This window comes from Octopus sinensis, linkage group LG4, assembly GCF_006345805.1.
Source record: "Octopus sinensis linkage group LG4, ASM634580v1, whole genome shotgun sequence".
NCBI lineage: Eukaryota > Metazoa > Mollusca > Cephalopoda > Octopoda > Octopodidae > Octopus > Octopus sinensis.
In genome coordinates, this window is record NC_043000.1 from 119,896,327 (window position 1) to 119,916,506 (window position 20,180).

Below are 20,180 nucleotides of genomic sequence, written 5' to 3' on the forward strand. Positions count from 1 at the left end.
CTCCTCCCCCTGCTATCACTTGACAACTGATGCTGGTGTGTTTACATCCCCATAATTTGGTGGTTCAGCAAAAGAGACTGATAGATTAAATCCTGGGATCAATTTCTTCGACTAACACCCTTTAAGGCAGTGCTCCAGCACGGCCACTGTCAAATGACTGAAAACATGTGAAAGAGTAAAAGAACATACACACGCCACACACACACACTCATATAAATACATATGTGTGTGAGTGAGTGTATGTTTGTGTCCCTTTGTCTTGACATCACATGACAGTTGTAAATGAGTGCCACTGTTGTACAAGCAGTGTCCTTCATTTCCAGTATTCTGCGGAAACATGTCTAGCCATGGAGAAATATTACTTTGCTCGGAAACAGGTGAGGGTTGTCGATGGGATGCGAATCCAGCCATGGAAAATCTGCTCCAGTAAACTCCTCTGACCAAGCATGGAACAGTGGATGCTGAAATGATAATGACCATAGTGGTAGTGGTGGTGATTGTATGTGTGTGTGTGTGTGTGCACGCGTGTGTATAACTGCTGTGCAATAGACCATAATGTCTTCAATACTCTCCATATAGTTCTTGACACTTTTCTATCTGTTTGTCCATTCGTGTTATATGACTATACCATTTTAAAATTATTCCTCCCACTGAAAACAAAAAAAATACAAAAAGAAAACAAACTGAAAAAAAACATGCTGAGAAAAATAAAAAGAGAGATTTAATTTTTTTTTGAAAAGGGGAAAAAATGGCAAAATAATCAGAAAATTTCAATATTATGCTGCCATGCAAAAACAGAAAAGAAGAAAACGGAAAAAAAGAGTCAAAATGCAGAATGGATTTCTAAGAATTTTTTAATGGAAACTCTCTCTGTACGTGTTGCTCTTAATAAAATTTTTGGAGGAAACCAGGGTACTAGAATATTGGTAATCATAGTTACCTGCCTGCCTACCTGCCCATCACTTACTAATGAGTATCTATTGAAAAGGATGTTGATTCTGTGATATTTCTTCTCCTACAAGCTCCAAGCAAAAGTGACAGTGGGAAAAAGAGAAAGAGATTCATAGATGTGTGTGTGTAAATATCTATAGTTATGTGTATATATATATATATATATATATATGTGTGTGTGTGTGGTATATATATATATATATATACACACACACATGTATGTATATATGTATATATATATACATGTATGTATATATATATATATATGTATGTTTTTATATATATATGTATATATACACATGTATGTATTTGTGTGTATATATATATATATATATACACACACACACACACACATGTATGTATATATATATGTATATATATATACATGTATGTATGTGTGTATATATATATATATATGTATTTATGTTTTTATATATATATGTATATATATATACATATATGTATATATATATACATGTATGTATATGTATGTATATATACATGCATATGTATATGTGTGCGTGTGTATATAGATATATGTGTGTGTGTATATATATATATATATATATATATATATATTGCAACACGTGTGTGTGTGTGTGTGTGCATATAACACACACACACACACATAAAGAGAGAGGTAGGTTTCACAACTTCTGGCATTTGTCCAACACAGTCCTGAGCAATTTTCATTTTACTGATGCATACATGCTTCCCCAACTCCTCCCCCAATGGAGATCAATTCTCTGCCAATCAATTCTTATCATTATTATTATTATTTTATTTTTTATTTTTTTTAGACAAAATCCACCTGAAGCTATCATTTATTTTCACCATCTGTCTCCTCCTCCATAGATAATCACTTTCCATTTTCTTTTTATTTCTTGTTTTATATTTTTGTTGTCATCATCATCATCATCATCATCATCAGATTTACCCTCGTCATCACCCTCGTCATTGTTGGTGTCGTCATTGTCATCGAGGTAAGATAAAGCAGGAGTATAATTGGTAAAAACAAGGGGCCTCAGGGTACGGAGTTCAAATCCTTCACAGGGGAATCTTTCTTTTTTCACATTTACTCTCGTCATCATCACCATTGTCATCATCACTATTGTTGAAATTGTTCTTGTCATCATCATCATCATCATCAGTCATTGTCATCAATTGTCATCATCATCATCATTCTTATTGACATCATCAACCATCAGTCGTTATCATCATTGTCATCATCATTGTCACCTTCCTCATCAGTGTTCTCGTTATCACTACCATGATCATCATCATCATCATCATCAATCTTAAATTTTGATAACATTTTTTTTTTATTATTGTCCTCTGTATTGTCATCCTCAATATTATAATCTCCACCATCAATGTTAGTTTTTATCATCGCCATCATCTTCATCCTCATCATTGACTTGCCATCATCCTCAAACGGAAGATAACACAAAGGCCTAATTGGTAAAGTGCTTGCTGAGCTTTGGGATACAAAGTTCAAATAGCTGTAGGAATTGTTTTCAAAAAATTTTATTGTAACCATCTTCATCACCATCATCATCTTTATTCTTTTACTCTTTTATTCTTTTACTTGTTGCAGTCACTAGACTGCGGCCATACTGGGGCACCACCTTGAAGAATTTTTAGTGAAAGGAATCAAACCCAGTTCTTATATTTTTTTTAAAACCCTGGAACTCTTTCTATTGGTTTCTTTTGCTGAACTGCTAAATTAAAAGGATGTAAACACACCAACACTGCTTGTCGCACTGTGCTGGTGAACATGCACAAACACAGACAGACACAAACACATACAAACACATCATCATCATCATCATTGTTTAATGTCCGTTTTCCATGCTAGTATGGGTTGGACGGTTCGACTGGGGCCTGGGAAGCCAGGAGGCTGCACTAGGCTCCAGTCTGATCTGGCAGTGTTTCTACAGCTGGATGCCCTTCCTAACGCCAACCTCTCTGTGAGATTAGTAGGTGCTTTTTACATGCCACCGGCACTGTGGCCAGATGTGGCTGGCAAACGGCCACGATTGGTTGGTGCTTTTTATGTGTCACCGACACGGATGCCAGTCAAGGCAGCACTGGCATCAACCATGTTCGGATGGTGCTTTTTACGTGCCACTGGCACGGGTATCATAACTACAATTTCCATTTGATTTTTATTTTGATGTTGACGTACTTGACTCAATAAGTTTCCTCAAGCACAGCAGGTCACTCTACGATCTAACGTTAGCACAGCAGCCCATCCTGCGAGCCATGAACTTAGTTCATTTGTCAGGTCTTCGCAGCTACAGCATATCTCAGAGGTCTTGGTCTTTCGCCATTTCCTCTGTGAAGCCCAACGTGCCACCGACATGAGTATCACAACTATGTACACACACACACACATATATATATATATATTAAAATTAATCAAAGGTGATACTAAGTATGTCTACCTGCTGGAAATAGCAGTCAAAACTCTTATGTAAATCACCAAAATGCACTGATAATAACTACAGAGATCAACTGTCTGAAAGCAAACGAGCTAAGAGAATCTCTCAGCATATATTCAAGTATTTGGACTCACATGGACTTGTTTCTGGACTGGTATAATAGCCTAACTTCGCTTAGTATGCGTTACCATGACAGAAAGACCCCAATCCATTGTGTCAAAGTCTGTGCTGCTGCAACTGATTTTTTTTTGTGCTGAAATCATCGCAGCCACCAGTGTGAAAATAATTTCAATACGGGGTAAAATAATTCATGAGAAAAATAATTGATGAAAAAATAATTTGTAAAGATATCACTGACTCTGTTATTATCTAGTGTAACATTTTAAAAATGATAATAACAGAATTAAAAATATAGGTGATTGCAGCCCCCCCCCCCCCCAAAAAAAAGCATTAAATAGCTGAAGGATTAAAATTAATCAAAGACATACTAAGTATGCAATCGCCTATATTATTGATTCTGTTATTATTTTTAAATTGTTATACTAGATAATAACACAGTCAGTGGTATCTTTACAAATTATTTTTATGTGAATTATTTTTCTCATGAATTATTTGCTCCATATTGAAATATATATATATATATATATATATATATATATATATATATATATATATCATTGCAGCGTGGAAGGTGTTTAAAAGCCATTTAAGAAACACACAAGAACCTTTCAACATTAAATTTAATTTAAATTTAAATTTAATTTAAATTTAAATTTAAATGTTGAAGTGAATCTAACGGATTTTGTGTGTTTCTTAAATGGCTTATAAACACATTCCATGTTGCAATTGTCTTTGTTCCAGCACACGATCTCGGATCAGGTCACTTGCTATGCAAGTATATCTCCGTAAGATATATATATGTTTAATATATATATATATATATATTATATATATATATATGTATGTATAGTTGAAAATATGTGGGAAACATATATAAAAAGTGGAAGAGAAATGCCTTCCTTTCACATAATTTAATATCTTTTTATAAAGAAATCTTTAAAAGTACATACGTATTTTATGGATGTAGTCATATCCAACTGGTTTTCGCTATTTAAATTAGCTTTTCAAGGGACATTGTGAAGTAATCAATTCCTGTGACAAAGGGGTCTTGCCATTTTGAATGCTTGAAAGATAAGAATGAGTCTAGAGAGTGGACCAATGGAGTTAGCAGGTGGCAAGGGGGACCTCTAACACCTCAGTATAATTTTTGAAGTGGTCAAGTAACTATAACTATTGAGGGCATGCGTAAGCTTGCAAGAAATGAAGCTAGTATGCTCTGCTGGATGTGTAATGTCTGTGTGCATGAATGACAGAGTGTAAGTGCCCTGAGAGAAAAGTTGGACATTGGAAGCATCAGATGTGGTATGCAAGAGAGATGACTGTGCTGATATGGTCATGTGTTACATATGGATGAGGACAGCTGTGTGAAGTGTTGGGCTCTAATAATGGAAGGAACCTGTGGAAAAGGTAGACCTAGAAAGACATTGGATGTCTTAGGGAAGCACGACCTTCGAACACTGGACCTCACAGAGGCAATGACAAGTGACCGAGACCTTTAGAGATATACTGTGCTTGAGAAGACCTGACAGACCAAGTGAGATTGTAGGAAGCAATATCTTGAAGACATTTTTGCGCAGCTGCTAATCCCATGTGTGATGTCTTCCTCAGAAATGTGACATAATCTACAATTAAAGTTGCATCTTGGAACTTCAAGGGCTTCTGTGTCTCTGTTGTTGATTAGGTGTTTGGTCAAAATCCCCTGTTCTTGGATTGCAAATGCATAGCCTTTGAAGTCTGATGTAGTGGTCACGAGTTCAAAAAAAGGCTTTGCTTCATGTCAATGTTACTATCTTCTTCAAGTCTACAAGAAACATACCCATGCATGGTCTTTTTTATGTATGTACTAGCACTATGACTCGGCAACGCTGGGTCATAGTGCTACTGCATGCATATACAGCTGTGTGCATGCGCACATACACGCGAGTACTGTCCAAAATCTCCGACCAATCACATACAGCTAGCTGGCATTCAATTGGCGTATCAAGTTTCGGGCACTTTGATTGGGTTTTGGATAGAAAATTCACAAAAAAGTCACTTCGGTTGATTTTTTTTAATGGTTTTGTTGGGTGACTGGGGAAATGTAAAGATGTGCACGACCAGCCTTGGACGGTTTTGAATGACCATAGAAAGTGCGAGCCCTCTAACTGAAAAATTGTGGATTTGTATAAAGGATACGCATGCAGACAGACATTTTGTTGTTTATATATATAGAGATGTGATTGTTCAGTTTTATTTCAAGATTTCTTACCAATAGAGAAAGATCTGGTTTCTAATCTATATCCTTGAAACAAGGATTAGAATCGAAGGGCCTCAGAGTCAATCTAGCTAAAACCAAAGTCGTAATCAGTAAGAAGGTAGACAAATCACAAACACCTTCAGGTAGATGGCCCTGCTCGATCTGTAGAAAAGGTGTAGGTAGAAACTCTATAAGATGCACCAAGTGTAAGCTATGGACACATAAGAGATGCAGCAATGTCAAAGGAAGGCTAACTAGGAAGATGGTTTTTGTATGTGGCAGATGCTCAGGAACAATAAACACTGAAAATGCTCTGAGACCAACTTCCGTCACTTTCCAGGGAGAAAAACTAGAAATAGTTGATAGTTTCCGTTACCTAGGTGACCAAGTCAGCAGCGGGGGCGGGTGTGCTGAAAGTGTAACTGCTAGAGTAAGAATAGCTTGGGCAAAGTTCAGAGAGCTCTTACCTCTGCTGGTGACAAAAGGCCTCTCGCACAGAGTGAAAGGCAGACTGTATGATGCGTGTGTACGAACAGCCATGCTACATGGCAGTGAAACATGGGCCGTGACTGCTGAGGATATGCGTAAGCTCGCTAGAAATGAAGCCAGTATGCTCCGATGGATGTGTAATGCCGGTACTCACACTCGGCAGAGTGTAAGTACCTTGAGAGAAAAGCTGGACCTAAGAAGCATCAGTTGTGGTGTGCAAGAGAGACGTTTGCGCTGGTATGGTCATGTGGCGAGAATGGATGAAGATAGTTGTGTGAAAAAGTGCCACACCCTAGCGGTTGAGGGAACCTGTGGAAGAGGCAGACCCAGGAAAACCTGGGACGAGGTGGTGAAGCACGACCTTCGAACTTTAGGTCTCACTGAGGAAATGACTAGAGACCGAGACCTCTGGAAGTGTGCTGTGCGCGAGAAGACCCGGCAGGACAAGTGAGTCCACAACCCGTGGCCTTCTACATGGGATGGAGCCAGCCTACATATGCATACCTTCCCTTCTTGGGACACAAAACTCTACTTGTGAAGACGTGTTGAGGCAAGTGAGGATCAGAATCGAAATCGATCAATGGAAATTGCGGATGTGCTACCAGTGCCGGTGGCATGTCGAAACTCTGCTTGTGAAGACCCATTGAGGCAAGTGAGGATCAGAATCGAAATCGATCAATGGAAATCGATCAATGGAAATTGCAGATGTGTTACCAGTGCCGGTGGCATGTAAGAGAACTTTCCGTTTCGCGACCGTTGCCAGCACCGCCCCGTTTCGTGTCCGTTGCCAGCCTCGCCTGGCCCTCGTGCCGGTGGCACATAAAAAGCACCATCCGTTCGTGGCCGTTTGCCAGCTCTGTCTGGCACCAGTGCGGGTGGCACGTAAAAAGCACCCACTACACTCACGGAGTGGTTGGCGTTAGGAAGGGCATCCAGCCGTAGAAACACTGCCAGATTTGACTGGGCCTGATGAAGCCTTCTGGCTTCACAGACCCCAGTAGAACCGTCCAACCCATGCTAGCATGGAAAACGGACGCTAAATGATGATGATGATGATGATGATCCAAGACACCTTCGTTGGAATTTCAGTATCAGCAACAGTGTATTTTTGTTTGTTTGTATGTATGTATGTATGTATGTATGTATGTATCTATGTATGTGTATATGTATGTTTTATTATGTTTGTGTATTACTGTATTTGTTTCTCACTGCTTGACAATCAGTGTTCATTTGTGTGTCCTTATAACTTAGCAGTTCAGCTAATAGAGAGTGATATAATGAGACTTAAAATAAGTGCTTGGGTCAAGTTGGCTGACTAAAAGCCTTCAAGGGTGTATACCAGTATGGCTGCAGTTCAATGACTGAAACAAGCAAGAGAATACTAGAATAACAGAATAATTATTTAACAAAAAACCATTAGAGTTTGGAATCTGAAAAAGAAAAATTTCATGTGTAGGTTTTTCGCAGAATTCATAAATATTTTAATTTGCAGAAAACTATAAAAATTCCTTTGATGTTACTTTAAGAGAAAGGTATAAAAGTGTAAAGATATAAAATACAAACAAACATAATTTGAAATATACAGGAAACAAATAAATAAAATCGATTAATAATTTAATAAATCAATAATAGATTAAAGTGTGTAATCAGGAGGGGTGGAGGAGGAGGAGTAGGAGTAGTAGGAGACTGAAATGGTTCGGTCATGTGATAGAGAATGGCATCCAATGCCAATGTAGTGCTGGCAATTTTTTGAGACTTTCCAAACTCCGAACCGTGTGATGGATCATCTAAGATCTGGAATGATAGAGGTTTATCATTTGCAGTGATGGAGAACTAACTCAAAAGAATGGTGATGGTGGGGAGAATCCGGATTGGTCTGAGTGACTAATTGTGTTATCATCATCATCATCATTGTGTTCTCTTTTCCATGCTTTCATGAATTGGATGGAATCTTTTTGATGCAACCCTCATTCGTTTCCCAGCAAGATGATATTTTGTGCTCCATGACCAGATATGTTTCTCTAACATGAAAGACAATGACACTTGCTTTCAACTATCAACTACGATGACAAGACAAAAACACACAAATGTATCCCTCTGCTCATATGCAGAAATAAATAAATGCATCCTTTTCAAGCCTAGTCAGGCTCATGGGCTCGGTTTCCCTGTTTTCCCGGCATATGTGTTCCCCAGCTGGACAGGACGCCAGTCCATTGCAGCGTTACTCATTTTTGCCAGCTGAGTGGACTGGAGCAATGGGAAATGAAGTGTTTTGCTCAAGAACACAACACGTTGCCATGTCCAGGAATCGAAACCCCAATCTTACGATCATGATGCTGACACCCTAACCACTAAGTCACGCTCCTCCACGCTCATATGCATATACATATACAAATAAACACAGACGTACACCTATGTGTATGTGTGTGTGTCCGTGTGCGCACATATCTGTAAATGTGTGTGGGTGACTGTGTATATATGTATATATAAATCGAAATCAAATCAAATTCGCAAGTTCAATGACTGGCACCCGTGCCAGTGGAGCGCTAAGAGCTCCATCCAAGTGTGATCGCTACCAGAGCAGCTGACTGGCTTCCATGCCAGTGGCACATAAAAAGCACCATTCAAGTGTGATTGTTACTAGCATCGCCTTACTGGCACTTGTGCTGGTGGCACATGAAAGACATTTGAGCGAAGTGGCACTGGACTGGCTCCCATGCAGGTGGCATCTAAAAAACACAATTTGAGTGCGGTCGTTGCCAGTACCACCTGACTGGCCCTTATGCCTGTGGCACGTAAAAGCACCCACTACACTCTCGGAGCGGTTGGTGTTAGGAAGGGCAACCAGCTGTAGAAACTCTGCCAGATCATATTGGAGCCTGGTGCAGCCATCTGGTTTCCCAGTCCTCAGTCAAATCGTCCAACCCGTGCTAGCATGGAAAGCAGACATTAAATGATGATGATGATATCGACACACTCACACACCACCAGATGTCATACTCATGACCTTATGTTCATTAGCTGATTACCCAAGCCACTAAGATACATGTCTTCACACACTCATGCACACAAACGAGATTTGAGCCCAGCAAAAGAAAGGCATGGCCTATCACAAACTGTGCCTACTAAAAGGTCGCTGCGATTCTTACATGCATACATACATACATACATACATGCATACATAGGAGCACTCCGTTGGTTGTGACGATGAGGGTCCCAGCTGATATGATCAACAGAACAGCCTGATCATGAAATTAACATACAAGTGGCTGAGCACTCAGCAAACACGTGTACCCTTAACATAGTTCCCAGGTAGTTTGAGCACGACACAGTGTGTGACAAGGCTGGCCCTTTGAAATACAGGTACTACTCTTTTTGCCAGCTGAGTGGATTGGAGCAACATGAAATAAAGTGTCTTGCTCAAGGACACAGCGTGCCACTGGGAATTGAACGCATGACCTTACGATCATGGGCTGAATGCCCCTAACCACTAAGCCACACGCCTTCACTACATATATACATACATACTGTATGGTAGAAGCCATAGCTACTCATAATGAAAAGGAATACTGGTAGAATGTCCCAATGAAGACCTCAATAAAATGTAAGCACAACAGACCTGATATAGTGATTTGGGATAAGAAGAAAAACTGTGCACTTGTTTGTACTTAAGTGCAGGCGTGGATCTGTCGTAAGACTCTTGCTTCCCAACCACATGGTTCAGCGTTCAGACCCACTGTGTGACACCCTGGGCAAGTGTCTTCTACTATAGTCTCAGGTTTTACCAAGCCTTGTGAGTGGATTAGCTAGATGGAAACAGAAAGAAGCCCATCTTATATATGGGTGTATATGTGTGTGTGTATCTTTGTGTCTGTCTTTGTCTCCCACAACTGTTTGACAACCAGTGTGGTGGTGTGTTTACGCCCCTGTAACTTAGCGGTTCAACAAAAAGATACTGATAAAATAAGTAGCACACTTAAAAAAGTAAAAACAAGTACCATTGTTGATCCATTTGACTAAAAGTTCTTTAAGGCAGTGCCCCAGCATGGCCACAGTGCAATGACTGAAACAAATAAAATATATGCTTATGTGTAAGTATGTCTGGCTGAAAAATTTATGCTTCTCTGAACAGAAACCAGACTGACAGCCTTCCTAGAATTATTATTAAGGGCTATAGTCTGATTTATTTATAAAAATCAGTTTGAAATGATACGTTGCTGCTGCTACTGCTGCTACTCCTGGCTGGTGATTTAATTTGAGTTGGAATTTATTTTGAAATTCAATTTAATCTTTATATTAAAAAAACCCCCCTTTCTTGCTATTTGCTTTTTTACCTCCTTTCTACTTTTAGAATATATATTAGGTGTATATTTACAGAGATTTGATCTGTGCACGTGTGGTGTGTGTGTGTGTGTGTGTGTTGGTGTTCTTTGTGAGTTTATTTGCCTTTCTGAGAGGGTGATTTACACAAGTCAAGTGTCTGTTTAATCATTGTTTCTTTGGAAATGTGTACATATGTATGTGTGTGTGTGTGTGTGTGTATATATATATATATATATCATCATCATCGTTTAACATTTGTTTTCCATGCTGGCATGGGTTGGACGGTTTGATTGGGGCCTGGGAAGCCAGGAGGCTGCACCAGGCCCCAATCTATCTGGCAGTGACTCTACAGCTGGGTGCCCTTCCTAACGCCAACCACTCCGAGGGTGTAGTGGGTGCTTTTTACGTGCCACTGGCACAAGGGGCCAGAGGAGCTGGCACAAGGGGCCAGAGGAGCTGGCACAAGGGGCCAGAGGAGCTGGCATCGATCATGATTGGATGGTGCTTTTTATGTGCTACCAGCACAGAAACCAGTCGACGACACACTGACATCGGGCACGTTCGGATGGTACTTTTTACATGCTACTGGCATGGGGCTCACAACTACAATTTCCATTTGATTTGATTTTGATGATGTTGATTTACTTGACTCAGCCTGTTATAGTGTGTTTTTTACATGCATGTGTTTATATGTTATCTATCTATATACATGTGTGTATGTATGTGTGTGTCTGTGTTTGTGGCACATGGCTCAGTAGTTAGAACATGAGGTTCACAATCATGAGGTAGTCAGTTCAATTCCTGGACCAGGCTGTGTGTTGTGTTCTTGAGCAAGACACTTCATTTCACGTCGCTACTGTTCACTCAACTGTAGGAATGAGTTCTTATGCCACTGGTGCCAAGCTGTATCAACCTTCGCCTTTCCCTTGGATAACATTGGTGGTGCGGAGAAGGGAGACTTGTATGCATGGGCGACTGCTAGTCTTCCATAAACAACCTTGGTTGAACTTGTGCCTTGGAAGGAAACTTTCTAGGTGCGATCCTATGGTCATTCATGACTGAAGGGGGTCTGTTGCTGTGTGTGTGTGTACACACACACATATGCATACGCATATAGATTAACCAATGTACGTTGTATCATTATATGTTGTGCATATTTTTTTGTCTCTGTTCTTTGCTTCTTTATCCTTTCTGTTGAAGAGCGTATGCTCAAAATATTGCAGACTTTTCCATTCTTTCTGAGCATTAAACTAATACACCTGCTTGTTGTTTATACACCTGTCTTTGTCTTTTGTTTTCTATAAATTTGAGCAACTAATGTTCCACTGGCATGAGTGCCAATCAGGTGGTACTGTCATTGGCCATGTCAATGATTTTGATTTCGCTTTCACTTGTCTCAGTAGATCTTCACAAGCAAAGTTTATTGTACAATGAATGAGGAGTACTCATAAGTGGGCTGGTTACAAACCATGCTCAGATGTGCTTTTATCATTCCACTGGCACAAGTGCCAATCAGGCAGTACTGTTTATATATATATATATATAACGGGAAGCTTTATGAAAATAAACAAAAGACGAAGGCAGGTGGAGTACAAACAAACAATTGTATTAGTATGGCGCTCAGGAATATAAATAAAACAAGTCTTTTATGTTTCGAGCCTACGCTCTTCAACAGAAAGATACACAGAAAAGAAACATGGAGAGAAACAAGGAGAGAAAAAAATGCGTGCAGAATTTAGCGATTCAACATGGCGATCTGATATATATATATATATATATATATCATCATCATCATCATCATCATCGTTTAGCGTCCGTTTTCCATGCTAGCATGGGTTGGACGGTTCTACTGGGGTCTGTGAAGCCAGAAGGCTTCATCAGGCCCAGTCAAATCTGGCAGTGTTTCTACGGCTGGATGCCCTTCCTAACGCCAACCACTCCGTGAGTGTAGTGGGTGCTTTTTACGTGCCACCCGCACTGGTGCCAGACAGAGCTGGCAAACGGCCACGAACGGATGGTGCTTTTTATGTGCCACCGGCACGAGGGCCAGGCGAGGCTGGCAACGGACACGAAACGGGGCGGTGCTGGCAACGGTCGCGAAACGGAAAGTTCTCTTACATGCAACCGGCACTGGTAACACATCTGCAATTTCCATTGATCGATTTCCATTGATCGATTTCGATACATATATACATAATTAAAGAAATTGGAGTCAAGGAGAAGGAATATGATTGGCCATTTATTTATTATTCACTACAATTGTTGTATTTCCTCAGATGATATATGAGTGATGTCTCTGTTACTTTAAAATCATTGACTTCAAGTTCATCTTCGCTGTTTGAATTTAATAGCAGCTGATATACCCATGGTATGTGCCGCGGGAACAGGTTTGTCAGACTGCTATGATTGGTAGTAGATGGTACTGGCTGGTATTTAAATTGGATTGGTCCTCTATTTGGCTGTATTTCTGATCTGTTCTTCATGGTTGGCTACACATGTTAATTTCTTAAGCTGACCTTTAGTATTCAGTGGTCAGGTACATAAGCACAGACTCACACATACACTTTGTATACAAACGTATGTATATATATATATTGTACTCTACCATGTTTCTAACTGAATATAACATAACTATATATGTGAGTGTGTGTGTGTGCATGCGTGTGTGTATATAATATATATATATATATATGTGTGTGTGTGTGTATATATATACATATATATGCTGGCATTTTGTTATAAGTGTACATATATTTGAGTGCTTATATATGCATGCGGATACTTACAGACACACAGACGGAGACTCATAAACATCCGCTCACGCATTATTACTTTCCGTCCTTCCGTTTCGTCGTACCCATTATTTTATTAACGAAATATACTTCTTCAAATATAATATTTAGTGGGAGGACAAAATGTCACTTAGATTTATCATTTCAATCAGAATCTGTGGCTGGACGGGTCTCTCTACTACTAGACAGGACACACGAATACAAAAAAAAAAACCACAAAAAAACCACAAAATAAAGAAAAAATCAACAAAACTAAACTAGCTACTTCATATGGGTATTTATCATATCATACTAAGATTCCGTCTATATGACTCAAACGATGAAACTGTTCTAGCTTGATGGTTCCTAAACCAATTTTGTTACTACTACTACTACTACTATCTTTTGTTTCACACTCTCTTGCTCTTTCTCTTTCTCTTCCCTTCCCTCCCTCCCTCCCCTACCTGTAATTTTCTCCTTCAATTGAAAATGTTCCCTATATTATAAATTAGCTTTTCTTTTAGTAACAGAAAAAAGAAAGAAGGAAAGAAAAAAAGAATGAAATGAAATTTTCTATCCTCTTCTTTTTCTGCGAACGAAAAATGTCTTCTTTTACATTTCTTATCTATTTACTTATTCATCGCCATTATTATTATTATTATTATTATTATTATTATTATTATTATTATTATTATTATTATCATTATTATTATTATTATTATCATCATCATCATCATCATCATTATTATTATTATTATTATTGTTATTATTATTATTATTATTGTTATTATTCACTTATTATTATTATTATTATTATTATTATTATTATTATTATCATTATTATTATTATTATTATCATCATCATCATCATCATCATTTTATTATTATTATTATATTATTATTATTGTTATTATTCACTTATTATTATTATATTATTATTATTATTATTATTATTATTATTATTATTATTATTATTATTCACTTATTATTATTATTATTATTATTATTATTATTATTATTATTATTATTATTATTCGCTTATTATTATTATTATTCACTTATTATTATTATTATTCACTTATTATTATTATTATTATATTATTATTATTATTATTATTAAGCTGTTTTTTAGGGTAAATTTATATATATATATGTTTATATGTTGTTTTCTATTTTTATTTATGAACAGTTGTCTTGTTGTCGTTGGCATTTTTTTTTTTTTTTGTTCAGTTTTATTTCTACATTTAAAACCATTCAGAAAGTTGTTTAATGTTTTATTTCAACTGGTTATTTAAAAAAAGAAAAAAAGGAAAAAACAAAAACAATATTGTGTGTGTGTCTGTGTGTACCTGCGTGCGTGCTTGCATTTAAGCTTACTTTTCTTTTCTTCTCTTAGAATGTTCTGTTATTCCTATCCAGGATGGAATTGATAAATAGATTGAAAATTGTAATCTTTCATACTTTTTTTTCCTTCACTGAAATGTTGCATTTTTCCTTTTCTTATTTCTTCCATTTTTTAATTTTTTGCTTCCATTTTTGTTCTTTCTTTCTTTCTTTCACTTTTTCATTCATTCTTTCCTTTCTTCCTTCCTTCTCTCTTTCCTTCTCTCTCTCTTTCTTTCACTTTTCCTTTTGTTCTTTTTATCCTTTCATAGGTTTCCTGTCTTTCTTTCTTGTTTCTTTCTTCCTTTCTTTCACTCTTTCTATTTTTCTTTTGTTCTCTTTATCCTCTTTCCCTCTTTTCTTTCAATCCTTCTATCTTTCTGTCTGTCTGTGATATTTAGTCTTCCACAGTTCATTTGATAGATTTCAGTGTCTCTACCCCTCTCTCTTTTATTTCTTATATGTCTCATTCTGTAATTCCATAATTCCTCTTCAAATTAATGGATTTTATTCCATCCCAATGTTTTCCCTTATTTCCTCTTTTTCTTCTCCATTTATATATTTTCTTCTTATCCTCAATATTATTTACCACATCCTCACTGCATGCATCCACCATAATTTCAGCCTACAACATTTCTCTCTTCTTATATGCTTTTGCCATATTTCCACTGAAATCTTAGACCACCACAGCAGAACATATTTATCATATTTTAACATGTATAAGGAACCCTTTTTTGTCAAAAATTAGGTTAAAAAATATTAGAGTTTCTTATACATGGATAGCATTATAATCCCTTAGAAAGCCTTTTTTCCAAATTTTAAGTCCCCAAAATTAAGGGGTTCTTAATACATGTTAAAATATGGTATGTATCTTTGTGTTATTCTATATAATTTGCCTTTTTTTTAAATGTGAAAAAAACCCCCATCTAAATGACACATGAATGGGTGTGAGGTTAAGAAGCTTGTTTTGGTACTGTGTGGTTTTGGGTTCAATCTCACTGTGCAGCACTTTGGGCAAATATCTTCTACTATAGCCTCTCAATACCTTCCACAGGACCACTGCCACCACTCTCAAATACTCCCTATTTGAAAGGGCTTTTACCTATTTTCTTGTTCGTGTTTTTTCTTGTCTTGCAAGTTACTTGGTAACCACACTGGTGCCAGGGGCATGAAAATCGCACCCATTACACTGTAGTGGGCATTACGAAGGGCATCCTGCTATAGAAAACATGCCAAAGTTGACATTGGCGCTTGATGAAGCCTTGTAGTTTGCCCGATTCTCTCAAACCATCCAACCCATGTCAGCATATAACACAAACGTTGAATGATGATAATGAGGTTGTTTATCATCATCATCATCATCATTCTTTAATGTCTGCTTTTCATGCTAGCATGGGTTGAATGGTTTGACAGGTGGTGGCCAGGGGGAAGACTGCACCAGACTTCTGTGTCTGTTTTGGCATTGTTACTTTTTTTTTATGGCTCAATGCCCCTTCCTAACACCAACCACCCTGCAGAATGGAATGAGGTCTTTTTACATGGCTTGAACACAGGTGAGGTCAGTTTTAGCATGGTTTTTATGGCTGGGTGCCCTTCCAAATGCCAACCACTTTTACAATGTGGATTAGACACTTTTTATATGGCACCGGCACTGGCAGGGTTGCCAAGTAACTTGCAAGATAAAGATCTTTTGAGAGGGGGAAGGGGCATTGGAGGAAGTGATCTTGTGTCAGGTGATGAACTAAAACCTTGTGAGTGGATTTAGTAGATGGACACAGAAAGAAGCCCGTCATATATGTGTTTGTGTGTCCGTGTCTGTCCCTCAACATCGCTTGACAACTGATGGTGGTGTGTTTACGTTCCCATAACTTAGCGGTTCGGCAAAAGAGACCGATAGAATAAGTACTAGGCTTACAAAGAATAAGTCCTGGGGTCAATTTCTTCGACTAAAGGCGGTGCTCCAGCATGGCCACAGTCAAGTGACTGAAACAAGTTAAAGAGAGAGTAAAGAAATAAGAATGAGGACATAATCAAATGAAATCCTTTCCCAGAACCACATTCCCCTGGAACAGTGATTCCCAACAGGGGTTCATAAAAGATGTTTTTTGTCAAAATTTATGTGTAAGAAATTGGCGATGCTTCTACAATACACCAAACTGGTTATACTTCAATGATATGGCGGCGAGCTGGCAGATACGTTAGCGCGCCAGGCGAAATGCTTAGCGGTATTTCATCTGTCGTTACGTTGTGAGTTCAAATTCCGCCGAGATCGACTTTGCCTTTCATCCTTTCGGAGTCGATAAATAAAGTACCAGTTCCACACTGGGGATCGATGTAATCGACTTAATCCGTTTATCTGTCCTTGTTTGTCCCCTCTATGTTTAGCCCCTTGTGGGCAATAAAGAAATATATACTTCAATGATACCCAAAATATTATAACAATTTTTTTTAATACAGTTCCTAATACTATTTAGTTCTAAAAATATAATAGGCTTTTTTAAAACTGCAAATGGCTATTAGGGTCTACCTAAGTAAAATAGAAATCAATAGGGACCATAGGTGAAGAATGGTTGAGAAACATTACTCTAGAACATTGCTCTGCTACAAGTAACTTGGATTTAATGCTAGGTGTGCCGCAGTGTGACCTGAATATGATCTTTTTCCCTATACTTTTAGCTATATTTTTAGTTCAGTTGAGCCACCGAATGAGTGGCTGTATGGTAAGGCGGCGAGCGGGCAGAAACATTGGCACGCCGGGGGAAATGCTTAGCAGGATTTCGTCTGCTGCTACGTTCTGGGTTCAAATTCTGCCTAGGTTGACTTTCCCTTTCATCCTTTCGTGGTCGATAAATTAAGTACCAGTTATTTGCCACATCCTCACGGTATGCATCCACCATAATTCCAGCCTCCAACATTATCATTTCCCTCTTCTTATATGCTTTTGCCATATTTCGTCTGGGGTCGACGTAATCGAATTAATCCATTTGTCTGTCCTTGTTTGTCCCCTCTGTGTTTAGCCCCTTGTGGGTAGTAAAGAAATAGGTAAGTAGCTTGCTTACCAACCACATGGTTCCAGGTTCAGTCCCACTGTGTGGCACCTTGGGCAAGTGTCTTCTACTATAGCCTCGGGCCAACCAAAGACTTGTGAGTGGATTTGGTAAATGGAAACTGAAAGAAGCCCGTTGTATATATGTATATATATGTGGGAATATGTTTGTGTGTCTGTGTTTGTCCCCCCCCCCCAACATCGCTTGACAACCGATGGTTGTGTGTTTACATCCCTGTAACTTAGCAGTTTGTCTCTACACACAGCCAAATAACTGAAACAAAGAAAAGAATAAAATGTACCGCAAATGGAAAAAGCTCTAGAACTTTCATCCATTCTCCATATATCCTTGAAATAACCAGTAATCCACGCACAGTTAGTAGGTTAACATGATAATCTCACCTAGTTTTCTCTATCGCCATAATCTAGGAAGACTTGATAACGAATGAATATAAACAACAACAGCAAAAAATTGCTTGTTTTTCTGTCAGCCTAAAAATTTTTTTAAAAATGGAATAAAAGAAAAATTTATAGATGTAAAGGAATTTTACTAGAAGCACATTTTTGAAATACAACTGTTTTACTTTTCAGCTTCCATAATAATAATTTCCTTGTTAATTTTTCAAGAAACTTATTTTAATATCATACTGTCAGTTAACATCACTTCAGCTTTTGCCGTAAGCAAGTCTAAATTTGTGATCTAAAATCCAATTGTGTGTTGCAAAATGGCTAATCATACACTTCACTTGGGATTCAGTGAAAGATTCTCTGAAAAGAGAGAGAGAGAGAGAGAGACAGACAGAGAGAGAGAGACAGAGAGAAAGAGAGAGAGAAAGAGAGAGAGAGAGAGATAAAGAAAGAAAACAACGAAAAAACAAAGACAAACATACCCCGCTTTCAAAAACCATACGCACATAGCCTGCATCCATTCCCCACCATACACAAATTGTTTTTTTCTTCTCTACCATGATGGAGTGGTGGCACAATTTCTAACTGTCATATTTTTTTGTTCAAATGCAAACATGGAGATGTTTGAGATTCTAAATAAAAACTACTTTTTATTTTTCGTTTTTTAACTTTCAAACAATTGTTTTCCCTGTTTCAATATATTTTATTTAAAAAAGAAAAAAAGTAAAAAGAAAAAAAATGACAAAGAAAAATTGCTGTAAATGAGGCCAAAAATATCTTCCACACTTTACATTTGAATGTACTGAAAACATATGGGAGCACATATGGATATATATATATATACACACACACACACATATATATATATACACACACACACATATATATATATATACACACACACACATATATATATATATACACACACACACATATATATATATACACACACACACATATATTCATACATAAATATATATATATATATATATATATATATATATATACACACACACATATACATATACATACACATATATTCGCCATGATAGATCGCTAGCCACTACACATTCTTTATTTTATCTCCTTGTTTCTTTTGGTGTTCTTTTCTGTGGAAGAGCACAGGCTCAAAACGTTAAAGACGTTTTCACTTCCCGAACATTAAACTAATACATCTGTTTGTTGTCTACACTACCTGTTGTCACCTTTTTTTTTTTCTGTGAATTCTCTCCCTATATATATATATATATATATATATATATATATATATATATATATATATATATGCACACACATACTTTCATACATATATAGATGTTTTCCTAGGTTTCTTAACATGAAACCAATGGTGGCCTTAATTCACAATACAGAAATTATACCCACCAATGCGGTGTTGAGCACTCATTCTTTTCATTTGACATTTATGTGTGTGTGTGTATATATATATATATATATATATATATATATATATATGCACACATACTGACTATCTTCACACTCTCCTGCTCCAGAAACCACTTTGTCTTTCTCTTTCCTCTTCTGCTTGCTTCAGGAATGTAACTGCTCATTGATTGTTGGTGAATTTTCCTTGTTTTTCCTTCTTTCTCTTTGGGCTTTTCTCTCTCTGATGAAGAGCTGTGTTCAAAATGTGTGTCAAATTAATATATTTCTTGTGCACATCCTCACATTTGTAGTTTTATTATTTTCTCCGTTTTTTTAATTGTTTGTTCTTTGACTATATATATATATATATATATTAATAATGATCACTAAAGTGGATTCCTATACGCTAGAAATAGACGTTAAATCGACTTACCACAAAGAGTGTGTTCTCAAGAAAAAAAAAAAACTTCAGCAAATGCCAATATGTAAAAAATAAGCAAGGCAAATGAAAATTTACAAAATCAAACGATTACCTACGTATCATAATTTCCTTATTAATACTTGCAAAATGTAAAATGCAAGATGCAAGTATCTGTAAATCCTCAGCGTAGTCTGTCATATTTCAA

At 37.4% G+C, this 20,180-nt stretch overlaps 1 protein-coding gene across 1 annotated transcript in view; it reads left to right on the plus strand.

Moving 5' to 3' along the window:
• The window catches only part of LOC115210623 (polyribonucleotide nucleotidyltransferase 1, mitochondrial-like), a 578,459-nt gene that overhangs the window by 286,213 nt on the left and 272,066 nt on the right, over nucleotides 1-20,180 (plus strand). The window lies entirely within an intron of this gene.